We start from the raw sequence: 11,030 nt of genomic DNA, 5'->3' as shown, positions 1-11,030 counted from the left end.
TTCTCAGCCAACATGAGCATGATGTCAGACTGAACAATGACCTGAAACTAAAAAATTCATTCTAGAAAATGAACGTGCAGCATAAATGCTCATGTGCATATACTTGCGCCTCATGGGCTTCATCATCCCAGGTGCACACAACTACAGACTGTAGTTGGTGCGACAAATTGGAATGGTACAGCCTTAATAAGTAATGCGGGCGCTCAATGGGAGTTCCTGCGCCAGAGCAAGCTTTACTCTAAATCCTTCCCAGTGATTATATAATTATCTTCTTTAATATCTCATATGGGGGTCGGATATCCCTGAGGTGAGATCAGAATCAGCTGTCATCGACGCCCACCCAGATCCTGTCTATAGCAGTATAATCCTTAAGAATGTTTTCATTGTGGCAAGTGGTCTCCTGTAGACCCAACACTGATCACTCTGATTGGTCTGAAGTGACCTGACATGCACCAACACAGCTATAAGTACATGCAGTAAGTGCGCGTGTGTGTGTGTGTGTGTGTGTGTGTGTGTGTGTCTGTTGCAATAGGAGCATTCATTTTAGCACACCATCACTGTCATTCCAGTCAGCTCACAAAGAGCCATTAACTTGACAAGGTGGAGTCAGGCTCCAAAAGCTAAAAGTATTTGGCCCCCACACACTATTTTTAACGGAAGCATCTGGATGGGGCCAATTTGATCTCAACCTGAGTGGAACCTAGACAAACCCACGCACAGGGGCCCCGCAGGACCAGAGGAAAAAAAAAAAAAAAAAAAAAGAAAAGAAAGAAAGAAAAAAGCTTGCTGGCTGACCACTTGCGTATGATGGAAAAGGGAAATAATAGGTGGGTATGGGTGAAAAGACGGCTTCTCAAGTACAGGATGTTGTTGTAGCAGGTAGCCAGTCATCCAATTTCCTGCTTCCCAAAGAAAACAAGAGCCTGAGCATAGGAGTCCCCTGACTTACAATAGTGGGCCTATGCTCAGACTCCGGCCAGCCAAACAAAGCCTTCAGAGGTTACTGCCCTTTCTGCTGGTCTACAGGGAGTGGAGCTGGTGGGAGGGTAGTATTCTTGTTCCACACACACACACATACACACACACAAACACACAGAGAGAGAGAGAGGGGGAGAGATTTGGGGTCAAGTGTTACTGTACATCTGACCCCTCTGGGCCCCTGCTGCAGCTCCTGGGGGTGAAATAGCTCCAAGTCAACCCTGTGCCCGTTTTCCCCCTGGCTCAGCCTCTATTAGGGTCTATTATTGTATTAGTGGTAATAGTAGTCAAAATAAACCATGTCCATTTGTAATGATAGTATTAATATCAGTAGTGTAAACTAATGAGACTGGAATGTTGTTCTTTCACCACAGAGGTTCCTTTTAAAGGCACCGGGGTGGCCAAATCTATGGATTAGATTTAATTGGGTGTATTGTGATTGCGAGATGCAAAAGTTTGCCAAAAGACCCAAGTAGGCAGAAAATGTAAGTTCAGCTTTCACTATTTTGTAGGAAAGTAGTTCATCTTCCTTTGCCAGTCGTCTTGTACACCTTGCTATTTTAATTGATTTAGCATAAATTGGTTCGGTGAAGAGGACAGAATATTAATACGGACAGATGGACGCAGTCCCGGCAATTTCTCCTCCACTGTGATCGTAAAAGCAGACTCAGCTGCAGAAAACATTCTTGAAATAGCTCCTAGTCTTTGACTACAACCTTCACTGTGGGCAAAGAGCAATAAGAAAACATTCGTCAGAGTTTAAACCGCCTGCTGACTTCACCATCAGCCCCTCAACAAGAATATTCTTTAAACAGGCGTTCAGCACATGGAAGGTATTGCCACTAAAAGCACAGATTACAGTACCAGTGAATTCAGCCAACTGTTCTCGAGAAGACCACGTCACCAGCGCGAAGCTAAAAATGCCGCAACCTGCGGTTCCATGAGCAGCTGCACCGACTGTGCCGGTTCATTTTAAAACATTTCCAGAGATGAATCATTCCGATGGATGAAATGGTATTAAAAGGAAATGAAAAATGTGGATTTTGTGCGTGATCTTATACAAAGTGTGTTCAGTGAGTTTTTCCCAATTGTACTAAATATAATAAAGCAACACCGCACACATTTTTGAAAACAAAAAAAACAATTTTAACCAGCGATGGATCCTTTTACGTCTGAAGTTCTACACAGGAAAGCGTTTATTTAGAAAACCCAGCGCTCTGCTCCAGCTCCAGCAGCTCTTGGCGGGAAAGAGCTTGATGGATCGCCGGAGGTGTGAAGGTCATCTCACCAAGAGTCGACCAGAGAAATTAAAGCATGTCCTTCTCCGACTGGGCCCTGCGCTCTGCACCATGAGCTCCATCTGCACACTGTTATTGTGCACCGAAGAGGCATCCCACCACTTACATCAAAGACTCTTTCCCACAAAGTCTGACAGACTGATAGGGAGGGACACCGCTGTGAAAACGTGAGACAGTGAAAGATAGGATAACATCATAATGGGGTAATATTGTCAAGGTGTGTGTGTGTGTGTGTAAAGAAGGAAGGGGAGGAGTGTTTGTAACTTTGTAACTTCGCATGTAGGAGGCAAAGAGAAAGGATCATGTAATATCTGGAAGCTGATGATACGATGAATCATTTTCTTTGACAGACTTGGAAAATGCTCGTCAGGAAAGTCAGCAATTTCAGATACTGCCTCCTGTTAATTCTCATCTTTTAAAACTTGTCAAAAAGCAGTCTGTTCTGGACATACAGTATCTGACTCACCTCACTAAGGGAGGCAAAAGAAAGTCTACAGCGCACTGGGTTTTGTCAAATGAAACAGACCCAGGAGAAACTTAATGCAACAAGACTGTTCTCCTTACTTCCCGGCCCATTGCTCTGCCCTCCTCTTTGAGACCCTTCATCCAGAGAGTTGCAAAGAAGCTCGGAGCACGAGACACAAATCCCCACTCTCTTTTCATCCTCATTGTTATTTTAGCCCACCTGCGAATCCATTTCTCCATTTCGGCCTCGTCGTTCGTCTGTTTTCGGCCCCTCACACATGCAAGACAGAAACCGCCAAACAGCGAGAGAGGGAGGGGAACATGTGTGATGGCTTCCGCACATCCTCCCAAGACGGCCGTTGTGTTGAAAGAGGCATATGAGGATCGTGTGTGCATGTGTGTCATGTCAGTGTGAGCATGTTTGCATGTGTGTGTGTGTGAGCTTGCGTGTCAGCCCATGTACCTGAGAGAATGCAAACAAGCCTGGGGAGCAGACCCGTGTGTACTCAGCCGGAAGTAGCCGGCGATGGACACTCATGCAGCCTGCCTCTGCTCATCCTTCCACCCCCCAACCACCCCCCCCCCCCCCGCCCGAGCCTCTCTTGTCTCCTGTGATTAGCGGCTCCTGCAGGAGTTATAAATCTTCTATTTCCATTGCACAATCAGCCAAGAAGGCCCAACATTGAAAAGCTGCACAACATTAAATTATCTGAGACTTCCTGCAAAAGCTCCTTTGGATGTTGAGAAGGATACTAGAGCCCCAGGCCACGGGACTCTGGTCTATGGCTCCCTCTGGTTGGTTCTTCTGACCTGCTGTGTCCTGCCTGTGTGGAGCCAGGAAACACAGCAGCACTTTGACTCTGCAAATCATCACACACAGGACCACTCAATCACACCGTTTGCCAAGCAGAGGGAACATAGAGGGCCTTGTTCACCAGGAAACGCACAGCGAGTACACGCAGCATGAAAAGGTGGTGGAGAGCGAGGCCTCAGTGTCTTGAAGATATTAAGAAGATCAGTTATACACCTCAAGGTTCAGATCCTCTAACCAAAACATCAATTGGTCAGATAAATCCAGTTCCAAATAAATCCAAAATTGACTGACACTTCCACTCAAGCCTAGTTTACACATGATTTTCAACCCAATCTCCCAGTTTTGCAACCGACTGACAAAAGCTCCAGAATACCAAATCCCGATATGTGAATTCCGACGTTGCATACTCAAGTCAGCCTGCTGGAGATCTACTATACGTCTGAGACAAATCCAGTCAGTCTGAAACCAGGAGAGAGGGCGAAGAAAGGGTAGTGAACCAACAACACAACTGCTGGTTGACATGCTGCTATCGATGATAAACTCCTCCCTATCAACAAAACGTATGTTTAATGCTTTCTTAGGCAAACTGTCTTGCATGACATAAAATATTATACACAAGACATAAAACGTGTGACGTATGGCATGTCATGTCAGTTTATTGCATCCAGATGATTTAGATTTGCCAGTGTGGGCCACTGTAAGATCAAATATATAAATATTTAAGAAAAAAAACAGACACCATATTCCCAGATGGCATCCTATTAATCTCTTTAGACACTCACTACACTTATTTCCCCTGTGCTGAAGTTGTTAGTTGTTATTTAGTGTCCAGGTGGATTTTAGAGCAACGTATTGTTGGGATTTGTAGGCAGGCATCTTCGACAAAGCTTTTACTCTCTGAACGAGGAAGAACGGCCCAGAAATGCTGGCATGGTCTTCTTTTCAGGTAAACTTGTACGGCAGTCATGTCATTTTTCTTTGCTAGTGAGACGGAACATTATGCTTTCTCCCACAACTATGTACAACAGAACTTACAACAATAAATGGAGGCTGTTTTTCCTGGTTTGGTTCTTAATGAGCCATAAAGTAATTGATGACAGTGTCTTGACAAAGCCTTATTACAAACCTTTGTGCAGAACTGTTTCATTATTAAAGAGCTTTCGCATTGATTTCTTAGCCTATTGCAGGAAAAGTGTCACATCCACCTGAAATGTTCCCAGCAGCCGATAATGTTTATGTAGTGTCTGTACTGAGGGATTCAGGTTCCCAGAACTTGGGACTGTGGCGCGGGACTGCATCATGTGAGGGTTTAATCCCAGATAGTTTTAGACTGTCTGTCTACCTCAAGACAGTGAAGGATCATAAACGTGACCCACAATTTATTCTCATTTATGTCACAGCACTGCAACAAAATCAGTATCTGAGCCTGCATGCCAGGAAAACTCTGAGAATATCAGTAAAAGATCATAAAACGCAAAGGGCCCTTAAAAGGATTCAATGCTATAGAAAAACATATCAATCAAATACATCAACAGCTTCTGGTTCTCTGGAAAACTGAGGACTTCATGGTAAACCAATCCCACATCGAGAACCTCCAACCCTCTGCTACAACAAGCAAGCCTTTCCATCTCATACACAGAGGCTCATTCAACCATTGTGACCAGGTCTCCCTGTCCAAACAGCCCAGGCCCAAGAAGCACTGGGGAAATGGTCCTGGAAGCAATGGCATCGGGGCACCAGAGGAATCATCCATCAACACAGGGCTCCCAGAGTGCACGGGGATCAGGCTGCTGTCATAAAGGTGTCACTGCAGTTGAGGTTGGGACAACAAAGGCACCCACATCTCCCGACTACAAGGATCCAAAGCGAGGCTATAGTTTCTGTACCTGGATTCACAGAAGCACATTTTGAGAAGCGGCGATGAAAGAAAATGCTTTTGCAGCCTAACAAACTCTTATAAGTTGCTGTAGATGACAGAAAATCTCATTTTCAAACAATCAGCTTGTACTGAACAAGAGACTTTGGTCATACAGAGGTTCTTATTTTGGCTTCTCCCTTTAGGGGACGCCAGAGCAGACCATATGTCTCCATCTTGCCCTATCCATCATACAGAAGTTAAAAAAGCTTTATTTGAAAATAGAAAAATATTTTGTATTTGGGACAAACTGCTGTATATTTAGTATAGTGAATGCTTAACATGTAGGTGAACAATAAGAGGCTGTGGGGCTTTTGTACTATTAATGTAATATTGTTTGTGATGAATTATGTTATTGTTTACATTAATCATATGTGATGGGTGAACGGGTATATAAATATATGTATCCAAGTGTTGCAACAACACCACCTGGGGGATTTCACCCCAGGAAATGTATAGAATTGAACAAGTGTGTTATTATTACCACTGGGCAGAGATGAGAGTCTTTAAGTTTTCAAAATCCTTTTTTAACAATAATTTCGAAAAGACACAAGGGAATCAATCTCAAAACACACAATTTAAAATGAGCACCTACCTTTAAGATACGTGACTGCACTCAGGAGAGCATCCAGCTAAGCCACCCAGCCACCACCGACCATTGATCGGCCACACTGCAACAAGTGGAGACCACGTCATCAATGCGCATTTTTGCGCACGCAAAGGAGGAGATGAACAGACAAGGTGCATTACCTGTGTGACGTAAAGGGCACGATGGCAAACCAACAACACACAACCGTTCAGGCTGCGGCGACCACGTGAGGAGGGAAGCGGAAGGAGGGGGCAATGACTGCGCACTACAGCGCACTACACCGCAGTCAGGTGCGCAAGGTGAGCAGGCGCATTGGCGCACCACAGCTGGGAGGGGAGGGGACCTCACGCCACATAATATTTAATGTAAAAAAAAAAAAAAACATTTACCGAGTCAAGAGCCTTTTGTGTGCACATGAAAGTTTAAGAGTGATCAATAAATAGCAGCCTTACTGGGCAACAGTGTCACATTTACTGCCCCCAGTAAATTCCAGGGATTTAGGTTTCCATACAAAGTTTTAGACACGAGGCAAGATGGCAGAGGTTTTCAAGTACAGGTGTTCTCATAAAAAAGATGACAAAGTTCTATAATAACGAGGAGTATGAGGTAAGACCCTAAACAGGGGCAACAACAGCAGGTCACCGTTTGAACAAAGTGCCATTCTGATGTCTTTGAGCACAAATGACTGACTTTACATGTATTGTAAACGTAAGTCGGTCATGGAAACACCTGGAGAAATAAAATAGTTATAGTTCCACACAAGACTGCTTAATGACGACCAACTATTGTTCTACTTTGTTCTACGGTCTGCTGTTCCACTCTCTTCATTCATTGCTTCGCTAATTCCGTTTTCTGACACAATTCTGTACACTCTACTGCACCAGAGAGGATCTTCAGGTGTGTTTAGATTGCAATCCAATCACAGAGAACGCACAGTGCCAGGTGTAAAGGGAGCCTATGTAATAATTACACCATCTCCCCAGGACCTCAGGTGGGGGCCGAATATCAGCTTCATCACTAAGAAAGAACAACCGAGGATATACTTGTTTTGGCAGCTTAGGAAGTTCAACTGAGATGGCGAGTCCTTCCTCACCACCTGGTTTATAGGACAAGTGCAGGCTGCAGTGTATCCTCTGTTCAGCAGAGAAAGTGATTGGCTGCAATCTGCCATCCCATCAGGAACTGTACTGTATTTCCAGGACACTGAAGATTGCAGTTCAGCACATTTTCCTGATGTGGGACTAATAAAGGATTATGTTATCTTATCTTAAGACTGGGGCTGACCTCTCCCACCCTGGTTGCAGACTCTTTGACCCTTTCCCTTCTGTCAGGAGACTGAGATCCGTCAGGACCAAAACTTCTTGCCACAAAAACTGTATCTTTCCTTCAGCTGTCGGCCTCCTCAGTCAGGCCATGTTCCTCCTCTGACTGTTACCTCACTGACACGTTGCACTACCAATTTAAGATTGCACAATTTGAAGACTTTTTGTTTTTCATATGTTTTCATCACATTTGTCTTTTTGTAAATAATTACACTCCACTCTATTGTCTTATTTGCTGTAGTGTATGTTTTTGTACCACTGACCAGAACAACCTCGTCATATCATGTAAGCTTTACCTGGCAATAAACCCGATTCTGATCAAATCTACAGTGGTACAAGTCACGAAAAACATCTGTGTGGTTGACCACATGTTTATGCTAAATTAATCTACAAAGAGTGTAAAATGTCCCAGCCATCTGGTTCTCAAGCAGAATGAGAAAATCTACACAAATATTTGCAAATAGTATTTCTTACAGGCCTGCAGATGATTTCAATAAATGCTGATGCAGCCACACAATGAGCCCAGCTCCACTTGAAATTATACAGACTCTCCGGTTCTGTCCTGTCTGTATTTTAATGATCTGTGGAGGGACCGTGAGCCAAGAGTGTGACTGTGTTCACCTGTGCCAGCACACTTAGTCTGGCCCGCATTCAAACCAGCTTTGAGCAGAACCAGAAGTGGGCTCAGCCATCATTAACCGAAAGTTCTTAACTTATCTATCTATCTATCTATCTATCTATCTATCTCTCCACACTTCAACTCCTGTTGGCTCTTAAATCTGGGTTGTATGAATATGTTTGTATTTGTTTGTGTTCATCAAGTGTCTACCTGCACGAATATGTGTGTGGATAAAAGTTTGCTGCATCTCAGCGATGTATGTGTACAGAGTTTAAAAGTCCGAGAGCCTGGCGTTTGTTATTCTCTCTGCAGTCACGCTGTCTTTCATCAGGACCCGTCCTGCAGCCCACAGACTCTCAGTATACAATTTCATAGTCCTGGGCCCCAGTCTGCTGGAGCACGTGGGTGGATGATTTCTAACACATGGGAACCTTGGGAGCCCACGCACTGCTGGAACAATAGAGGACCTGTCAGGATGAGGGCACTGGAAGAGGACGAGACTGCAGTCGGTGATGATGTCAGAATCATTCACACCCACCCACACTTCCTCCGCCCTTTTTGGCTCTCGGTCACAGGAACGCATGCACGCATAGGAGCTTCCACAAGTGCAAAAACAATGATCATGATAGCACATACAAAATCTCCACTGGATAGAGCTCGTCCAGCATGAATACACAAACAAAATGATCCATGCATCATTACTCTTGATTGAAGGAAAATGTCAAGCTTATTTGGAACATGTGTCCTATTCTGTCAGCGCAGAATGGAAATATTTAAACATCCATGGATGGATGAGCAGATGATGCACTCACCAGCCAATTTATTAGGTACACCTGTTCAACCGCCAGTGAATACAAATGGCAGCAACTCAATGCTGAAGTTCAAATGAACAAGAATGAGGAAGAAATTGGATTTAAATGACTTTGAATGTGGCTGATTTTCATGCACATTCACCCCTGGAGTTTACAGATAATGGTCTGGAAAAAAAAGAAAATACCCAGTTAGTGTTAGTTAGTACGTGTTAGTTCTGGGTGAAAATGCTTTGTTGATGCCAGAGGTCAGAGGAGAATGGTCAGACTAGTTCAACACGATAGAAAGGCAATAGTAGCTCATTAAAGGTTTGCAAAAGGACAACATGTCGAACTCTGGAGCAGATGGGCTAAAGCAGCAGTAAAACTCACCTGGCACTTATTATGTACACATAATAGACCAGAAGTTGTCAGTCAGTCCTAATGACTTTAACGCCCTGAAGTTTAAATGTCTAACCATGGTGTGAATTAGTGTTGTTTTTATAGATACAATGATTTACATACAAAACAATAATAAAAAAAAAAAGTAGACTAGATTGTGTTTTCTAGATTGAATGAGCCTTGCAGAATGATTTGGGTATTGTGCCCAAGTGTATGCACTCATTCACTTTGTGTGTGCACCCTATATGTACAAAATCCCACTTAAATCCCCAAGGATTAGGCTTCTCAGAGCAGCTCCAGCTGCAGACCTCTTGCACGCCCAGTGGATACCAATCTGACTACTCGTGTCACCTCCGCCTGCCTGAAAGTGAGAACCAGCACTCCAGCACCACATGGGCCGTAGACACTCTGAACGTTACCAGGGTGGCAAAATGAACTCCTCTAGAGTCGGTTCAGGTTTTGTCCTGAACATTGTTTGTTAAAGGTTGCTGGGCTAAATGTCTTTGTGTTTGTTGGACATGGGGCAAGATGAAAACCAGTTTCCGTGTACTTCTCAGGTTACCTTCTGTATCATTCCTCACGTCTTGAACAGAAACCAAAGCACAGACTTGGCTCAGCTTCTCTTTATTGTCTGGATGCAGATTCAGTAGCAACAGCAGAATCTATCCTGCTCATCTGCCAGCGATGGAAAAATAACAGGCAATACAATATGGTGGGGAGGGGGGGTAGATTAGGTAATGAGTGGAGCTGCTGACTGTTTGGAGGTTTTGGATTGAGGCAGAGGGAAAACAGGACAGTTCCCAGTGGTCGGCAAGAGTCTGGCGGGGCCGCAGCACACGCCAAGCACCACTAGTGAGGAAAGCAATCCATCACTGGAGGTCCACAGATAGAGGAGAATGGGAATACAACACTGGGCCAAACCACAACAATATGTGTGGGTGGCCATTGTTCACTGGTCAGGGTCATTGTGTTTTCGCTGGTAGTCTCCACACCCTCTGGATTCAGTGAGAGTCAAAACTTTCAGAGACTCTCAAGAGGGGGGCAGCAAGGTGGATCTGTGGGAATGTACAGCATGGAGATCTTTCCATTCACTCACTCACTCACTCACTCACACACATACATTCAAATATGTCAAACAAATGCAATGTCCTCTTTGACAACAATCGGAAAGGTTGCAGTAGTGGTTGAAAATTCTCATTGTCAAAGTAAGAAATTAGAGAAATCATTCTATAGTGTCAATACACTCCAGTGTGAGCTTCTGTATGGAAGTAGCTTACTTTATTGCTGGTTTTCCCTCATCTCTGTCAACAGATTTTAAAACAGACTTGCTCTATGTGGATAACCATCATTGCAAGCACTTAAAATTAGGCGTTCCTCATGGAAGCGTGATGTTGTTGGGGCTCCTCTTATGTTAATATACTTACTTACTTACTTTCCTTTTTTGAATAACTTTCAGCTGCAGCTTCGCAAGTTTCATATTTATTTAAGATTCGAGAAACTGGATCAATCAGTTGAGGCCACAGAAGACATCACGTGACACTCGTCTTGGTAAACTGACAGGTTGTTTTGACGGCTACAGCAGGCTATCTGGATTTAAACTAAACAACCCCGGGATTACTTCTGTGTTTGTTTGACTGTTTACACTGGGCCAGGTTTTCTCCCTCCCCACTGGCAGCAACACGAGCCATTACTGCGGACCATCTGTGGACACGGGTAAGTGTTGACCTACGGCTCTCCAAACACCATTCAGCTACATCCAGAGGGAATCGGTCAGGCCAGCACAAACACAAATACTGTCAACAAGGAAATATGATGCCTGTGTGTGTTTAGACACAAGAAC

The sequence above is a fragment of the Solea solea genome, chromosome 21, assembly GCF_958295425.1.
Source record: "Solea solea chromosome 21, fSolSol10.1, whole genome shotgun sequence".
Classification (NCBI taxonomy): domain Eukaryota; kingdom Metazoa; phylum Chordata; class Actinopteri; order Pleuronectiformes; family Soleidae; genus Solea; species Solea solea.
The sequence above is the reverse complement of the archived record's forward strand: the minus strand, read 5'-3'. Positions refer to the sequence as shown.